The 15,899-nt window shown below is 34.3% G+C and overlaps 1 protein-coding gene across 1 annotated transcript in view; it reads right to left on the minus strand.

The window, feature by feature from the left end:
• LOC145694966 (connectin-like) overlaps positions 1-15,899 on the minus strand; it is a 511,959-nt gene that overhangs the window by 327,305 nt on the left and 168,755 nt on the right. The window lies entirely within an intron of this gene.

Raw genomic sequence — 15,899 nt, forward strand, 5'->3', positions numbered from 1 at the left:
CTCCATTTCGAGCATATGTCTTCGTAAAACGACGTATCGTAGAATGTTTTACCAGAACGTGTGGAAAAAAAATTTAGTACTCAAGGAAGTTATAAATGGATAGATATATTACAAGAATTGTTTAATGCTTATAATAAATAAAGTACATAGAACAATTGGTATAAAGCCTGTAGAAATTAATAAGAAAAATCAATTCTTTTAAAGTTCTTTCTGGCAATGTTCTTAGAGCATTCTCAACTGATTTCTTCTGGAAACATATCTGGAAGTATTTTACAATTACTTTTCGGGTGCAGAATAATATCCGTTCAATACTACATAGAGGTAGTGGCTTGCAATATTGAATCACCCCACCCCCAAAACCTTGGACCCTTCCCAATAAAAATATCTGGATGTGCGTCTGGATATAGCGACAATAGTTTCTTCATATATTCGGCTAGCTGACATAGTGACTTATCTCTCTATATTCCCCCCGAAAATGGAGTTATCTTGAGATATGTCGCCATATCAGTTTAAGTAAAAGTAAATGCTGAGAAAGTTAAATAAAATTTTGAAGTCCTGCGCGTATGAAATTGTTACTACTGACTTTTGAGGTGGGGCATTTTTGTAGTAATGATTATTATTATTATTATTATTATTATTATTATTATTATTATTATTATTATTATTATTATTATTATTATTATTATTATTATTATTATTATTATTATTATAAACTATCTCAAAATGTTTTCTGTTTTCTTTTTTAAAATTAAATTTCTAAGAAATAAACAGAAAATGAAATACGCCAGTATATTAGCCAGCCGATTACATATGTATGTATATTGAGCGCTCTAAAAATAAGTTATATCGGCCTTGTCGCTCAATTGACACGTGGCTTTTAAGTATCAATTTTACCCACTAATAATTTGGAATTCTACCGTAGTATCATCATGTGAAACAAACATTATTATTGTATAACTGGTGGTTGCGCCCATGCCTTCGATTCATTATACAATATTAGATCATATTGCAATTAAATCTTTACAATATTTTTAAATCTGATATTGAACGCTCACTAAAGACATCCGTTGGCATCAGGGAAGCAGCTCAAATAACGAGAAACCCATTAGCTTGATTATTATTAAGGAATAATGTTACACACATACGGACATGTTTTGCTATTTTACATAGAATTATTATTGAAGTGAGCTCACTGAACTTCTACCATTCGACTCGATCGACATTTGTGTGCTTCACCGTCTGTCTATTCCACTGGCGCAAATCCCTGGGGGAATGAAGAGGACAAGTCCCCTCCAATCCTGGAACTGGGGGGGATGTCTTTCCCAAAAATCCGATTTGAAATGTGTTTTTTGGGGGAGAAATGTGATAATTTGTGTCGGATTGCCACAAAAGAAGGTGAGATGAAATTGATGTCCCTCCCACCCCCATAACAAGCCTTAAATCTGCCCACTTCTTCCTTGAACTTCCACAGCATTGTTTTTAAACTTCATTAATATTTTGAACATGGGTTGAAAAGAAAAAAGGTTATGGGAACGGTCTTTCCCGTCCTCCCCTCCCCAATGTTGAAGACAGATTTGCGCCGCTGGTCTGTTCTAAAGTAACTCTAGTAAAACTTATCTAATTTTAATGAAGCTTGGTTTTTAAATCCTCCTTTCAACCCTCCGAAATAAGAATATTGCCTTCATTTATTGATTTAAAGTTTAGTGCCTCTTTCAGTACCGAAACTATATAAGACGGGGACTTACAGCTTAACGTTGGATTCGAACCACATGAACTTCCGACAGGAATCGAATCTGGGTCTCTCGCAAGTTGAAGACGCGTACATTAACTTCATAGTCCCAATGGAGCTCCTTATTGCTTGGAATTGGAATCAACGAAGAAATCAGACTTACAAAGGAGGTCAAATCCACCCTATATTGCAAGTTATATATATGCAAACGAAATAATTTTGTAGCAGGTACTGCGCAAAAAATATTCGAATTTGATGAAACTTAGTGTATAGTTGCTGTAGGGTATTCCGATGGTGATCCCGACAGTTAGGCTTAAAATCTATCAAGAATGAAAGGATAAATTTACAGCCTGACCCAATGTAAAAAATATGTCCATGACTTAAGTTCGATATTCATGCACAGCTAGGCTTAAAATCTATCAAGAATGAAAGAGTAAATTTACAGCCTGACCTAATGTAAAAACTATGTCCATGACTTAAGTTTGATTTTGATGTAGAGTTAGGGTTAATATCGACCAAGAATAAAAGGGTAAATTTACAGTTTGACCCAATATAATAATATGTCAACGACTTAAGTTCGATTTTTGATACAATACGTTGTATATTTTCTTAGAATATTTCCAATCGTCCCTTCTGCATGGAGTTGGAATCAAAAGTGGCGAGCAAAGATTCTTCTACATTTTACGTTGACGTACTGTATATTGTCTAATCGAAAAACAAGTACGAAATTTTAATGGAATGTATTCAGGCATTAAAAACAAAAAAGCACACATGCACGCACAATTACGTGGAAACGCATGTACGTACTTATGTTGTCATACATTGCCTTTGAGGTACTTTATGCGTGCATGTTGTCCCTGTAGCATGATGAGTGAGGTCTTCTTTGACCACTTTTTTTATAAATATGTTAGTGTGTTGTTTTTGTGTTCAGCACACACACACACGCGTGTTTGTATGATATACACAAGAGAAACAAAGCGTAAAAGAAAAAAGAGTAATAAAAAAGTGGGCAATAAAAAGTTTTTATAAGGCTATAACTTAATCAAGATCATTATATCATTAATTTCTGGGAGTAACAAAGATACAATACCCTTGTCATCACGTCCGACGTAATTATACATACTGAGGTCACGGAAGACATTTGTTTCTTTAATGTCTTTATCATTTATTTTTTCCCCATTCTCCCTCTTTACCCCAAATAAGCATTGTGTACATACATAAACACACACACAGACACATTTATTCTACTTTACTTTTATTATATGTGACTTTTGATAAGAAGAATAGATAACGTCGAAGTGGTAATTTTGGTTTGATGTATAGTGGATTGCAAATGGCGGCTTTATAGGGAGTGCATGTTGAGGTATAAATGCCACGTTCGGAAACTATACATCACACAGAGTGAACTGGAAACGAAATGTATCATGGTATTGACAGGTGCGTGTAAAGGAGGTTAACAGTCGAGATCTTTACGACGGTACGGTGCAGATTTGGCTGGCGTTTGTGGTTGAGATTCATCGCTAGGTTTCTGGCATTATTAAAACATTTACATCGGACATTCGATCTTTCTTTTTTTTTTTTCCTAAGAGTTATGTGTCTTTAAGGTCTTTTATTGCTTGCTTTCTAACAAATTAACCTCTGCGTTACTAATTGGACCATAACTAATGGACGTACAAAAGGGCAAGAAAAATTAACTGTTATTTGGTAGCAAGAAAAGACTGTTCCAGTAAATTATATTTTAAAATTATAAGAGTCAAAAAAATCGGAAGATAAAATAAAGATATAAATTCTACTACTATTATTTAGACTAAGTTTAAGGCTATACTATTAGTTATTAAATTCGTTCTTTCTAGCTTATTAGCTCCCGATTTCGCAAGGGAGTTATTGTTTCACTGCAGATTATACTAAATTTTTGTTTTCGTTAATTTGACAAGTAAATAAAAAAAACATGATTTTTATTTCTCCTCTTTTTACTATCTTTTGAGCTATTAGTGTATTTTTTCTTTCTTTCCAGATTTGTTTTCTTTTAAGAGTGTTTTTTTAAATTATAGATCTATCCATCTGTCAATAAGCTGACCCTAAAAGTGATGTTTTCACAAAAACAGGTAACGTCCGTCCTGAAAGAGTGTTTACACATTACAAGCTTGACGCTCCTTTCCCTTGAATGAGTCGAATGAGTCAACCTAACGTTAATTACAAAATTCACTTCTCCATCCAACTGTAATGTTAGTGATGAGCTTCCTCAATGTGGATAACGTACTCGTCTTTGGTGCAGGTGACTCGGATTCGATTCCCAGTGTGAACTCATACGGTTCTGACTCCATTTGAAATTTTAGGTTTCCATCTCATATAGCCTCGCTCCTGAATGGAACGTTAAACTTGAATCAAATCAAATTATAATTTTAAAAAAATTGGAGTCCCAGTCAGGATGAGTGTCTCATAACATTACAAGACATATCTTGTTGATGAGATGTCTCTTTCCTTTGCTAGATTTATTTTTATTCTATAAAGTTTAAACATTGGGACAATTGTGTCCCGAAAAATAATCTATATTGAATAATGCTTATTTCTTCATCTAAGAAACATGAACATGACGCAGAAGTGATTAAAAGCGAATATAAATTTACAGAATGTGAGTGTGGAGAAAAATAGAGAAAATTAGCTAGGTTGAACGAAAAGCTAATAAAAAATTGTTAAGAATACCAGACAAGAAAAGAACAATATTTAAGGTATTACATAGGATTGTTCCTGGTTATTTAAGATGTGTTAGATGGCAGTGAAATAAATAGGGCAGGAGAAACAATATTATAATGGATGGACTATACTAATCAACCTAACATCGTTTAGCCTAAGCTTTCTTTCATCTAAATAATTATCTCTAGCTGGTTATGAAAGACGAATGATAAAATTTGTGCCCGACATATTAGTCGAAAATGAATCCTCGTTGGGCCTAAAACGATAGAAAATTTTTAAAAAGCGGAAATTCAATTAGAGAGAAGGTACATATTATTGATATTTATATTTCATTAACCTGTAGTCAATATTTTTGATTTTGTGAAAAATTAAATTTTCACCAGCTAAAGTAAAAGAAAATGAGAAAGTTATTATTGTTTTTTTCTTCAGAATGAACGTTGCGTTTATTTCTCAAAATTTTATGTAAAATGAGTTAACGAACCAATTAAGTATGCATTAAAAGTAAACATGACAACTCAACAAGTAAACAAGTATATTAAACATCTCAGTAATCTAACATTCTAGATGAATATAATATGACAAAGCATATTAGTAAATTAAGCATCCCAGTAATCTAACATTCTAGATGAATATAATAGTGTGACGAAGCATACAAATAAATTAAGCAATCCAGTAATCTAACATTCTAGATGAATATAATATGACAAAGCATACAAATATATTAAGCATCTCAGTAATCCAACATACAATATGATACAGCATACAAATACGAAAACAAACTAATTTCATCAGTTAAGTCTATCTTCTAGAACACGATGTCTGGACCGTGGTGGCTCAGTGGTGGGGTGTTCGCCTCTCGTGCGTGGGGTGACTTGAACGATAAAATTAGTTTATTTTCGTATTTGGATACTATGCCATGTTTTGTATTAATCTATACGATGTTTTGATTAAAGGACATAATCGTGGAACGTAAAACTAGAGGTTTAATTTGATATAGATATAATTCATTTCCAAGAACTATACATGGGTCAAACATTCCCCGATCTTGGAGCTTTCCGGAGCTTGGAGCTTTGATCTTGACACTTCAAAGTGTGTTTCATGGAAGCTTCTCAATTTGTCAAGTGATTTACGTAGGGCTCTCAACTATGGGTTGACCCATTCCAGAACAAATATATGATGATGGGCCTGTGCTTATTACTTTATCAACGGATGACTTAAGAATCAAGGAGCGTATATGTTACGTGACGCATTGGTTGAAAAAACACTTTATATTACCACTTAAAGTCTAAAACTAGATCTCTAAACATTAAATTAGTATGTGTTATCGCTATTCATTTTCTTGTAACTGCCTTGTCCATAATTTCCAATTTTACGCATAACCTCATAATACACATATTTTAATGAAAAATTAAATTTGGCAAAAGTATAATTATCGTCATTACAATCACACATAGACACTCACACAAATACTTTTAGTATACACATAGACACACATAGACACACACACAAATACTTTTAGCGGCATATGCCACTAAAAAAAACTCATGGCCGTGGGATAGAAAAAGTTAACAAAATTTTGCTTCTATTTTTAAAAAATCAAGTCAAGTAATTGTTTAAAAATGTCTTGTTTTTGAAAGGATTTTCAGTGCAAAAAATTAAAGAAATTCTATGATATACGGAAAAGACGAAAACTCTTTATTAATATTTTTACAACCACTGCTGCTGGGAAGATGGGTCGTCGTCTCGTCAGCTAGATTTTTAAATCGGATTTTCCTGAGATTTGTAATTGTCTTAAAATATTGCGACTGCCATAGTAGCAAACTTGCCCTTTACTTATTGATTTTTGTAACTAACGTAGCGTCCTGTATTCATTATTCAAAAGACTGAAGATTGAATGCCGGTATTTTAACCATCCTGGTGAAAAAAAAGAAAGAAATTAAAAATCCCCCCAGACAAGACGTAGAAATTTCTGGTTAATCCCTCCCAAACAAGGACAGCTGGGAACCCTAGATTTATTACTTGTATTAATGGCAGAATATTTAGGATATGACAACGTGGCTATGCGTGATTTATTGATAACATATAATGTATAGGCTTCTAGAAGCAAGTATGGGTTGTTGGTTGAAGTTTAATATTTCTTTTCATCACCGAGACTATTTGAGAACGAGACTTGCACTTTAACGTGCGATCAAAATGACATGAGCTTGTATTAAAAATCGTACCCAGTACGCATACAAGACGAGAAAGCTAACAATTAGCTACCAGGCAACAGTTGCAAATACAGGGGACAGACACAAAACTTCTACCACGCCAGGTTTTGTTGAATACTCTATATATGATACAGACAGACTAATATGTTGCCTTGTCTTAGATTATAAATGTTTGTCGGTCCGCTATGATAGGAGGTATTCCAGATGGTATCAGCAAATCACATCCGATATAGATTTTCTGTTCTGGTAACATCAAAATGATTTCGTCCTGTCAGTCCCTCCCTACACTTTTTCTTAAAAGTCATTTTGATTTATGAAACTCCATGCAAATTGTGAGCACATTTTATGTAAATAACTTCGTTTTCGTGACCACATTTTTCTTACTTTTTTCTTTTTTTTAAAGGTTCACTTCCACCTCCTTTCCCTACTCCCTCCCTCTCTTCCATTGTTCCTTTCTCTAGAGACCCATAAATCGTCTTCTTTCGCCAATTACTCAATTTCTTCTTGGCGAAGCCAATTTTCTTTGGATACGGTAGTTTTGTTGAAGCAGGCGGAAGTCATTTTTCTCCACCGTGTCTGGCAACAATGAGACTCTAAACAGCAGGTTAGTGCTATCAACAGAAATTCATAACAATTTCAGGTGTCAAATAAAGTGTATGAAGACATAATGGTTATGTTCTCCCTTGATATTCAAGTTACAGGGGGCATGGAAACATGAATTATCGGCTATTTATTTTTCGACTTGATTTGCGTGTATAACAGTTTATAAATAAATATTGTCGTAGTTTCGCTTGTTTGGGGGGAAAGAGACAGTAGGTTGCAAGCACACAGAATATTGTGGAGAACGGGAAAATCCCATATAAGATTATCTCTCCCATCGTTTCAGTATTTGTTGCCTAACTTTTTCATAAAGTTTCATATAGAACAGAGAAAAGGTCCATCCTGCTCTTCAGTTCTAGGACTACTAAACAATATTTTTGTTGCAGTAGTAGTTTTGGAAATGAATAGAAATAATAGTTACAAAAACATGTTCCTAAATGCAATCTTCGGAAAAGTACGATCATAGTTAACCCTAATGTTATGAGTTCAACATTCATCTAATGTGATGGGTGACGCTGTTTTTCAGATGTCAACTGCCGTACGTTCGGATCAAAACTGGATAATTTTCAGATATAGATCTGGCATCACATTAAGAATGTTTTTTGTAGTTGTTCCTCATATGCACGAGATAATATAATGTTGTTTCAAACAAATATGTATTGGCAAATGGTAGCAGTCTTACAGCCTTTTAGAAATTTCAAAATAAACTGCGTTACACTGGAGACAAAGCTCCAGTAACGGTAATGAGGGAAAAGGATTTTGAACGTTGAATTGCAAAATAGCTCGATAAGTTGTTTTAATTCGACAGAAGAAAATTCATATTCCGAATCCAGAAAGAGAGTTTTAATCTAATAATTTATTTCAGGACAAATCGGAAAATACAGACGTACACAGCTCACAGATGACGAGAAGAACCCTAAAACAGGGGAAGCGGGGAAAGTTCAGCGACACGGTCAAGTCCATTTTCGGTTTTTGAAGTGTGGTCTATACTTAGATGTCATCTGCTACTCCGGGTGAAGTTATATGTGTGCTATTCCGTGGTGTCATTTGAAACCCCTAAGTGGGCGAGCCCATACCTACGTCACATTACTTCTGCTAGGGTTCTTCTCGTCATCTGTGAGTTATAATTGAGATTTGAATGATCGGAAATGTTCAATCACAGTTTCAACATCACTAAAAACAGATTGTTCACTGAAATCACTGAAATCACTCAGTGTGTGAAAGGAATCGCATTTTCCTTTCTCCAAACGGTTGCACCAAACAAATTTAACTTCTTGATTGTTGCCTATAAGTGTTGTCTTGCACAGAAAGCACACTGAGAGATGTGCCTTGAAGGCCCGAGTTAAGAGAATTCAAGATGTTAGAAATGACTGCCAAACAAGCAAGAGATGAGAGTCATGTGTAATCATTTAAATTGGGAGTTAAATCAAATTTAGAATTAATGAGGAACAACCTCACTTCGTGACAAAGCTCAAATTACCGAATCTCAGAACCTTACCACGAGATAGCCAGCGAATTTCTGAGTAATAATAAATGTTCCTGAACATTTCCAATTTCATTTTTAAAAAATCACAGACTGTTAAGAGGATGGGTCCTAGTAAAATTGACAATTTTTACTGCCTCGTCAGGGACGGTTTTCATTTTGGAGGACATATGGCCTCCTAGTTTGTACCCAATTTAGTTTATTAACTCGAATGAATGTGCTGGACCAAGTACTTCTTGCGTATTAATACCTTAAGTTCTGCAGATTTATATTTGCTTTTCATATCTATATCTTACAGTCTTGGTTCCTAATTTTATTATTGTTATCTTTTTGTATCATATTCTTCTCACTTTGCTGAAAGAGACTCAATATATTACAAGTATCCCAGGTATGGTAAACATGATAGGGTGAAGTTTAATGAAAATAGCGTGTCCTGCAGACCTGCTTTAAAACTTTCAGGGGCTCCATGGAGTTTTCGGACCACAGATTGGGAAACACTTCGCTAGGCTATTGCCACTGGCACCACTATACCAATGGAGAGAACTACCATTACGTTATATTTGCTGGACCCATAATCTGATATTTCTTCATCCAAGCACATTCTCATTTACCTCACGGTATGATGTAAATAACAAGAAGAAAAAGTTATGATCAGTTCCTCACTGGGAATCGAAGCCGAGACGAAGCGCACAAGGTTATCATGCTACTGACTTCTTCTATAGACTAACACCTTTTAAACCTCGGATAGTCATTCTATTTGAAAAAAAAAAGTAAAAAAAAAAAAATATGGGAAAACCTAATTGGCTTCGTTTTGCTTATAATTGGTATGAAGAACATAGATTTATTTTTCTACCAATTATTTTCAATTATTTGACGAACATAAATTCTGCAGATTTATATTTGTTGTGGTAATCGAGTATAGATGTTTTGTTAATTCCAAGCCCAGCACAAACAATTTACCCCAGGTTTTGCTTTTTCTTCTTCTTTTTCAATTTACAGTTCTAAGAAAGGGCGAACAATATAACCATGTAGTTTATTTGGGATGTCTATCTACTTGGAAGGCTGATCAGGAATTGAATCAGATTGTTACAATGCTTGCTTCTGGTGAGGACTAGAGGTTCTCTGCTGTAGACACTAATAGGCCACAAACATGATTCATGGTCTAATAGGGGCTGTCACCTGAATTGGGTATCGTGACCACACCTCAATGGTTAAACACGTGTGCGACGGACAGTCTGCGTACCTCCCTATCAATACTTTTTTTTGGTTCATTTTTTCTGTCCCTTTCCTTTTGCACCCTTAAAATAAGGGTTTATCAGAAACTGTGCATCCACACCCCCTTAATAAACCATGATCAACAGTCAAGATTGGCTTTCAGTAATGCAATCGCCATCCAAGCAGATAGGGGGAGAAAACTAAAAACTGAACTGATTATTTTAAAGAACAAAAAGGGTTGCTAACCTATTAACTGAAACATTTTCACATTTTGCTTCCAGTTATTGGTAGAACGAAAATGAAAATGAAATGAAATCCTAATTTATCGTACCATGGTTATGCCCTTTAGGCTAAAGAAGAGTGATTCGAGAAAACCCATAGACAGAAAATTCTTCACCAGAGACTCACATGATCGAACTAGGGACCATTCACACCAGAGATGAGCACCTTATCCCTAAGCCACCGTGCATCCTACATTTATTGGTGTTTTCAAGGTGAATATTTTCAAAAAGAATGCTTATTGCACTATTCTTTTCAAAAAATAAGCGATCTGTTTTGGCACAAAGGTACCCCAATTTTCATTCCGACAGTCACAGCACAAAATCGATGAGCATTGCTTTCTTTGATTCAATTAACCAGTATCCAATAAGTTATATGGTATAATCGTAGTTTTCATAGTATTCCTCTCAGAAACCATTTCTTAATTTTAAAAAAGTGTAACTGATCTTTCTGAGCAAGTACACTAAAAGATTGGGAAATTTTAAAAATATAATGAGAAACTGTTTTCCTCACAAGAAGCTAGTAAAAGTGACATACAGTCTTTGAACTGATTGCGAAACCTAGATATATCTGACGTGAATAATAATAATAATAATAATAATAATAATAATAATAATAATAATAATAATAATAATAATAATAATAATAATAATAATAATAATAATAATAAACTAATTCATAAAGGAACTTGAAAACTACAAAATAGAAATTAAGTGTCCATCAATTTCCACCATATCTTTTTCTCTTTAGGGCTATGTGAAATAACATTACAAAATTTGTCCTGAAACTGACGTGGAAGATTTTCTAAATGAAAAGAAGGTAGATAACTTCAAAATGTTAAAATAAATAATTATCTTGTAGGAGCATAGTTGCGTAATTGGTGAAACGTCTACCTACCAACCGGACGACCCGGATTCCATCCCCAGTATTGCCGATTCTACCTAGGTACTTTCTGTTTTACGATGTTCCCACAGGTTTACCCGGTTTCAATAAAATGATTAAAAGCAATCGAAACGTAATGTTCACTACCTCACTCCTAGTGTGTTGTGAAATCAGTAAAACCTTACCTTCGAATTGGAATTTAACTCCCTTGAGCAAGATATGGAAAAATAAACATTTACCATTTATATCTATATCTATATCTATATCTATATCTATATCTATATCTATATCTATATATATATATATATATATATATATATATATATATATATATATATATATATATATATATATATATATATATATGTGTGTGTGTGTGTGTGTGTGTGTGTGTATGTATGTATGTATGTATATATGTATGTATATATACAACTTCCGCTTGTCCTAAAAGGATATGAAATTAAGTGCTTTAACTTCACCCCTTGATGAAATTCTCCGTACGGCACTGACCTTCACATCGCTTGTAGACCAATTCGGCTTATTTCAAATGGGGTTACCCTTTAGTTAACCTTTATATCTGTTAAAAGTATATCTAATTTCATATGTAACAATTAATTGATGAAACATTTTACACAAATAAAAGGCGTAATGCTCTATGGATAGTTCGCAATAGCTGCAATAGCATGGTATACAAAATTGCGATTAATCCTGTCGGAAGATGCTTGTGATTCTGGGAGAACATTAAAAAAATCCACGTCTCATACAGCCTCAATGCTGAAAACGAACACTACAACAGACGAAAGCAATAGCGAAACCGATCACCGCATGTGTTTGAACTCAAGACCTCCCGATTGGAAAGGAAGCATGTTATCCGCAAACTGATGCTTAGTTCTTTGCCTCACATTATTGTATCAACACAAGGAAAAAAAAAAACTTACAATGGAAGTCGAATCCATGATCACTCTGCACCCAAAGCTAATGACACACACAGTACAGAAGATTACTTTGAAATCAAAGTATAGTTTCCGATTACTGTTTATATGAATTAGTGTAGGGGGCACGTTGATTCAGTGGCAGGTCGCGTAACTTGGGTGTGTGGGGTCCCTGGTTCGATCACGTTGAACAAGTAAGTTTGTGGTGGACAACATCGTGCTCGTGAGTTTTTTTAGGGGTATTCCCGTTTTCTGGCACTTTCTCATTCCACCAATTCTTTCACCATCATTAACTTGCCTTAACCATTGCCTCTCTTAGCATAAGGGGCATAAACGTGGGCTGTTAAATTGAAATATTTCGTTCCTATGTGGATTGGATCCCACCTTAAACTGTAGGTTCATGTCTCATATAGCCTTAGTGCTGGAAAGAAACAGAAAATGTCAATCCAACCAAAGAATGAAAATGAGATATTACTACTGTCAAAATTTACCCCCCCCCCCTTTCCAAAAAAAAGGTATTTGCAGCTTTATTAAGTTTAATACGAATTATGCCTTACTAAATGTTTTATTTTAATTAATATGCTTTTGCAATTGTATTTTTCTATTCAACATAACAACTGTGTCAAATTACTCTTTAAAATATCATGGGAAGCTATTAAAATATCATATATATGGTAATTAAACTTCTGAAAATTAATTAAATTAAACATAATAATTGAAATCAAAAAGTTTAAAATAAAAAGATCTATGTAAGTTATCTGAAAATAACGAGAAGTTTGATATACTGTGAAAATCCCAGGATGTACTATTTTTTTCTCATCTCCAATCCAAACCGACGTTAACAAGCTCAACATGCCACAGAAGTTTACACAATGCCAAATGAAATAAAAAATGAAAAGAATGGCTTTCGGGGATTACTAAAGGGAAAACAGAGTAGTTATAGAATATGGACGTTGGGGATAAAGGGAAGGAAGAGGAGGGAAAGATTAGTTTTGTTCGAAACGAAATATGAATACTACTGTCGCCTCTACACCTACGTTCCATTTCCACTTTGCTTCTGCCAATGGCTTACGCTTTCTCATACACTTCTATTGTAAAAGTAGGAAACAATTTTTCTCTGTATCAATAACTAACAAGATACCACATACGTATATATAATTATATATATACACGTATGAAAGAGGGCCAGATAATAGAGACCTATGCTTTAACAGCTGGGCTATACAATAATAGTTTCTGTTGAGATGTATGTATGTCAATGTCTGTATACGGTACCTAGGGCAAGATATACTGTATTATATGCCCTTATTAATTTTAGTCTCTTGAGGAGACCATTTTTGTCAATGGAATAACTCCTCCCAGCAGAAAAGAAATACCCTATTCATTATGAAAGTATCGTGTCCTCTTTACTATTGTATAATACTCTTTAAGTTCACCCCCATTCGCTTTAAATAGTACAGAGAATAACTTCCTAATTTTTAGTTTATACCCTCTACGTTATGTCTATGTAATGCAGATGTAATTATGAATATAAAATATATATATAATATTATATATAAACAAGTCCATAATATTATACTCTCTAGAATAATAGTATTCTGTAAGTTTTGAGCGCCCTCGTTAATGTACTCGCCTTTTGCGCGGGTACCGGATTCAATCTCCGTGAGAGTTCATATGATCCGGATCACACGTTGAGCAATAGGCCCATATCTTATATAGCCTTGCTGTTGAAAGAGGCGCTAAATAAATCAAACTAATACCTTGTTTTTTTGGGTGTTTAACGTCTCTTATCAGCATCAAGATTATATGAGACGAAAATCTACAGCTTAACGATGGACCAGTTCAAATCAGTACTAGTACTTGTGTTTATACTGAGGCGAGTATCCTCTCTCTCTCTCTCTCTCTGGGAATTGATCCCGAGACCATACGAACAAAAAACAAGCGCTTTAGCTAGTCGGTTACGAAAAGGTTTATGATTCCTTAGTGATTTGTTAGGCTCTATGACGACCAAGCAGTAGCGTCCTTCGCTTGGGGAGAACCAAGATTCCACCGATATAGTACAGTTTCACATTTTCTATTTAAGTATTACTATACTATTCTTTAGAATATTCTACGTTTCAAACCCACGAGGTCGGGGAGGGCAATCATTCCTTGCCCTTTCACAATTGACATTCCTGGGACAAGGAATTTTAGATTTGTTAAATTTTATTACTTACTTATACTAGCATCATACTAGCATCCAAACATTTCTGCCTTTGTTTTCCATGATATGATTTGTCTAGCAATATTGAAAGAAAATGTATTCAATACTGGATTAAAATAAGAAAAAAATAATATGTTCCGCTAGTCAGTCAATTTTGACTATTACTGAAGTCTGATATCGGTCATTTTCGATCATTTTTATATATCTCCCCCTCCTCTTCCCCCAAGTAGCGGTGTTTAAATTTAATTTAACGGCATCAGAAGTATCACTGTTCATTTCAGCGACCACGAAAACTATGGATTCGACACTAATATAAGTTATAGTATATTTATCTTTGTATATTTATCTTACCATATCTTACCATTTTTGTATATTTATCTTACTCCTCTTCCTCCCTTTGTTGCACCATCAAAGCGAAATGATAAAAATCATCCCAGTCCCGAAGTTCACCTATGGTGAAAATTTGATCGAGATCGGTCTCGTGGTTCAGATATATACTGTATATATATATATTGTTAGAAGTGCTCAAAGTTGGAATAGAACTGTTTTGTATTCGAAAACCATCGGATATAAGTAAGATCCTTAAACATATATATTGGACTGCAAAAATTGGAGTTTTAAGAATTTGGACATAGCTACAAAATCAATTGGTGAAATTTAGTTGGAGACAATTTAGCAGCTGAACAAGGTATTGATGAAAGGGACTTCGAAACCTAAGCTGTATTTCTGTAATTTGCAGTTTTTGAAACAAACAAGTTCAAGATAAAATATCGAGATTTTAGGAGCTCATCCAAGTTATTTTCGATCAATTTATTTAGTGGAATCAATAATCGGACCAAGTGACATAGCTTTTAAAATAATAAGTGGTTAAATTATCACAGCTCGCCTCCCTCGAAGGGAGATGGCTGGTACTCGGATCTATTACACAATGAGTTGAGTTGAGTTGATTTTAGTTTAGCGTCCCTTTCAGCAGCGAGGCTATATGAGACGTGGACCTACTGATTAACGTGGAATCCGAACCACATGAGCTCCCGCCGGGAATCGAACCCGGGTCTCCCACGCCAAAGGCGCGTACGCTAACCGCTTAGCCACGGAGGAGCTCCTATTACACAATGAGTTAATATATATAATATTAATATGTTTTACTGAGAATATTGTTTTAGCAGAAACATCCCAATTTATCAAAATGTCTTACAAATGCTTACTTAAATTTCTTTCATATAAACAAATAAGTCTTAGAAACCACAACAAATTAGTGATGAATTGTTTCAGCAAAATATATTCCTGGCCGTAGTGTAGTTAATCTGTACGTGATTTATTTCACCATGAGCTATTCGAATTATTACTTCGACATAATGAAACAAAATAATTGATCTATTGATACTTTGCAATCACAATGCATATTTCATTATTTGCTGTGATGAATATGGATTACTTTTACATTAGAAATTCCAGTCATACGTAGGTTAGTTTATTTCAGATCTGATTCTAGTAGTAGTAGTTCACAATATTGCCTGCACGATGTGTATTTGTTTCTTTTAAGTTACGGTAATGATTACTAATGTGGAATATACATGATAGTATAATCCAATATATGAAAGCTGTGTGAAATTTTGTGTGTTATTGAAACTTTGAAGTAATCACAGAATATACGAGGGTCGTTCCGAAATTA

Source organism: Thermobia domestica, chromosome 9 (genome assembly GCF_964235325.1).
Source record: "Thermobia domestica chromosome 9, izTheDome1.hap1.1, whole genome shotgun sequence".
Lineage (NCBI taxonomy): Eukaryota > Metazoa > Arthropoda > Insecta > Zygentoma > Lepismatidae > Thermobia > Thermobia domestica.